The 4,000-nt window shown below is 41.4% G+C and overlaps 1 pseudogene; it reads right to left on the bottom strand.

Moving 5' to 3' along the window:
• Positions 1-1,256: 1,256 nt before the first annotated feature.
• On the bottom strand, positions 1,257-3,471 carry LOC101545930 (60S ribosomal protein L5-like; annotated as a pseudogene).
• Positions 3,472-4,000: the final 529 nt, after the last annotated feature.

Below are 4,000 nucleotides of genomic sequence, written 5' to 3'. Positions count from 1 at the left end.
ATGCAAAGCAAAACACCCCACCCGCTGTGCTATTGCTCCATCCCTGAAGGGGCACTTTTTAATATATAAATTTTGCACTTAGATTTACAGTAATGTTGGTGATAGGATTTCATATATACCACTTGACCAAATTTCAGCACCACCTCCTCCTCCTTGTTGATCTTTCCTTCATCATAGTTATTGCCCCCTCTTTATTCCATCCTCCAGCTCCCTCAGGGGGCATAAGTCCTACTGAATACCACATCTCATGTTCTTTATCTCTATTGTATATGGGCATTTATTATTCTCCCATTATGTTTCCTTATATGCCACATATGAGATCATTCTGTGTGGTCTCTCTCTCTCTGACTAACTTCACTCAGCATGATACTTTCCTTCTATGTACTAGTAAACTGCATAACTTTATCCTTTCTTTTGGCAGAGTAGTATTCCATTGTGCATATATGCCATAGTTTCTTTTTTTTTTTCTTTTTGCTTTTTGGGTCACACCCGGCGATGCACGGGGGTCACTCCTGACTCATGCACTCAGGAATCACCCCTGGCGGTGCTCAGGGGACCATATGGGATGCTGGGATTCGAACCTGGGTTGGCCGCATGCAAGGCAAACGCCCTACCCGCTGTGCTATCACTCCAGCCCTGCCATAGTTTCTTTATCCAGTCAATCTAAACATTTGAGTTGTTTCCAGATTTTGACTGTTATGGATAATGCTGCAAGTCTTTTCTCCATTTTGTTTTTTAGCCTTTAGGGTATATTCAAAGAAGTTGGGTTACTGGGTCAAATGGAAGACCAATTCCTTGATTATTTAGGAATGTCTATATTATTTTCCAAAAATACTGCACCAGTTTACATTCCCACCAGAAGTGAATATAGAGTGATAACTTTTTATCTTGTGATAAGAACTTTTAGATTAAAAAAATGGGGCTGGAGTGATAGCACAGCGGGTAGGGCATTTGCCTTGCACACGGCCTACCTGGGTTTGATTCCCAGCATCCCATATGGTCCCCCGAGCACTGCCAGGAGTAATTCTTGAGTGCATGATCCAGGAGTAACCCTTGTGCATTGCCGGGTGTGAACCAAAAAGCCAAAAAAAGAAGAAGATTATGGTTTGGGGGCTGGAGCGATAGTACAGTGGGTAGGGCGTTCACCTTCTGTGCGGCCGACCTGGGTTCGATTCCCAGCATCCCATATGGTCCCCCCAGTACCCTGTGCATTGCCGGGTGTGACCCAAAGAGCAAAAAAAAATTATGGTTTGGTTTTAGCTCTCAGTAGCCTGCTCCTGAGTTCTGAAATAAAACTTGCTTTCTTCTGGGCTACTCAATCTTTCTTCTGGACGAGAGACATTTTTGGATGGTTCCAGCTCTTCTTCTGAACTACTCTCTTACAATTATTCTCATAGACAGGCTTATCCCGTATAGCCATACAAGCTTTCTTCTACATCTCCTCCATCATGTCTGAAGTTATGTTGCTCTTTATATATTGGGAAAACTGCTTCTTGTAGGCATCTTCCATTAGATAACACATATAGTCTGTAATGTTCTATCTCATAATGTGTTTCCAATGTACTTTAGTGTTAAATTCCTTAGTTTTGAGAAAAAAACCTCCAAATAATAATAGTGAGTTTTTTGTTGAAATATTGAATGTAATCAAAGTAAAGTGAAAGTAAAGTGAAATTTACCAGTTACACAGGCGGGGTGGGGGGCTGGGGAGGTGGGGGGGAGGGGGGAGGTATACTGTGATTCTTGGTGGTAGAATATGGGCACTGGTGAAGGGATGGGTGTTCAAGCATTGTATAACTGAGACTTAAACCTGAAAGCTTTGTAACTTTCCACATGGTGATTCAATAAAAGAATTAATAAAAAAGAATAAATTCCTTAGTTTTAGTTACAACCTGGAAATTATTTGATACAGTGAGGCATAGAGAAGTCCCATCCATGACTCTTTTTGGAGCCCACAAAACTTTGTTTCCAGAACAGTTCTGGAAAGTCCTGCATCCAAATTGCAGTGAAGCACAGGTTGTCCATCAATGCTTTCCATATGTTATTAATTTCCAGTGATTTCCACTTGGCCTTGATAAATCTTGTCCATGCCAAATCAATTGGCCTGTGGGCCAGCAGCAGGCCAATAACCTATAGCGTAATTTGTCAGGCCAACCTTCACACCATACTTTGGAAGTTCATGAGCATCCATTGCACAAACATCGTATCTCCTTCTGTAAGAGCATAAGCAGTCTAGCAAACAATGTATCTATTTGTGACATGGACTATCATTCTATGTTTTGGTGCGCTGTATTTATTTTTATCCTAGATTACCAAACCTTACTGAGCACAGTAATCAGTCTTGCCCTCTTGCCGTCTTCTAAATTTCACTTAGTATCTCTCTTTTTTTTCTTTATTGGTCACACCTGGCAATGCACAGGGGTTACTCCTGGCTCTGCACTCATGAATCACCACTGGCGGTGCTCAGAGGACCATATGGGATGTTGGGAATCGAACCCGGGTCGGCTGTGTGCAAGGCAAACGCCCTATGCCTTATTTTTGGCACAACTTTAACAAACCTCATAATGCATAAGAGGCTGCAGTCTGTTGCTTGACACTGACCTATAAGCTCCTACACTGACCTACAAAACTCCTTGTGGGAGATTGTGTGGGGAGGAAAACTTGGTTATGGTTTTGAAGCACAAAGTTTCTGCCCCTTCACCCCACCCTTCAAAGCACCCCATACCTTCTGTGGGAATTTGTCCCCCTAACAACAACAACAAACTCAAGAGAGGGGTATGCCCCTAGGTAAAAGAGCTTAGGTCTTAGAATGCAAAGAATTTGCCAACATGCATCCAGGATAGAACCGCATAAACAATTTAGGATCATTTAGATGCCTGCTGATTTGCCTTTTGAAATACCCCAGTCAGCCTCTGATCTTCATTTACCTATTGAATATTGATGTGCTTACTAACTGTCCCTAATGTCTCTGTCAACTTAAAACAATGTTGGGAACTCAGTGGAGGTGGGGAGTGATATTATATTGAATAAATGGCAGGCCTATGAGATCACCCAGGCAACTCTAATGCTTGGATATTTCATGGGTGTCCTTATGTGTTTCTCTGTGGAGGTCAAAGGTGTCAATCTGATTGGCAATAGACACCCTCCACTCCCCTGTTTGTGCGTAACTTCTAGTCTGCCTCTTCATTCTCTCCCACCACCTCCCCCGCCACTTGATAATCTCTATTTTGTAGGTCAAGGCCAAGAGTTTGTCATCGCTCAATACTGTCTAGTCCTTTGTTTTGTTTATCTGAGTTTAGCTTTTTTAACTTTCTCATATGAATGAGATCTTATAGTGTTTGTCTTCTCTCTATTCATTTCACTTAGCATCATACCCTCAAGGTCTACCTGGGTGGTAAAGAACAGGATTTACTTCTTTTTTATCATGGAATAATACTCTGTTGGATATATTAATACCTTACCATTTTTAGCCATTTATCCATCAGGTTATTTCCATGTTTTGGCTCTATTACTGCAGCAAAATGATCAAGTTTCTAACACTGAAATGAGACCAGAATTAACTTATCAAATTCAGTTAACTCAAGAATCTTCTTTGAATTCCAAGAGAAAAATTAAGAAAGGAGCATGTTAGAAATTTGAATAACTAATAACCTAAGTTTGAGAGGTCAGAGCAAAAGTACAGACGCTAACCTGTGTTTGATTCTCAACACCCCATATAGTCCCTCAAGCCAACCAGAAGTAATTTCTGAGTGCAGAGCCAGTAGTAAGCCCTGAACATCACTGGGTGTGGCCCCAAAACAAAACAAAACAAAACAAAACAAAACAAAACAAACAAAACAGAATTGCCCAGAGATTAAGATGTTGCCTTATTTTTTGTTTGGATTTTTTTGCTTGTTTGTTTATTGTTTGTTTGGAGGTCACATCCAGCAGTGCTCAGGACTTCTTCCTGACATTGTGCACAGGCATCACTCCTGTCAGGGCTCAGGGGTCCATATAGGATGTT

The sequence above is a fragment of the Sorex araneus genome, chromosome X (assembly GCF_027595985.1).
Source record: "Sorex araneus isolate mSorAra2 chromosome X, mSorAra2.pri, whole genome shotgun sequence".
Classification (NCBI taxonomy): domain Eukaryota; kingdom Metazoa; phylum Chordata; class Mammalia; order Eulipotyphla; family Soricidae; genus Sorex; species Sorex araneus.
Note: the sequence above shows the minus strand (reverse complement) of the source record. Positions and strands in the feature narration are given on the sequence as shown.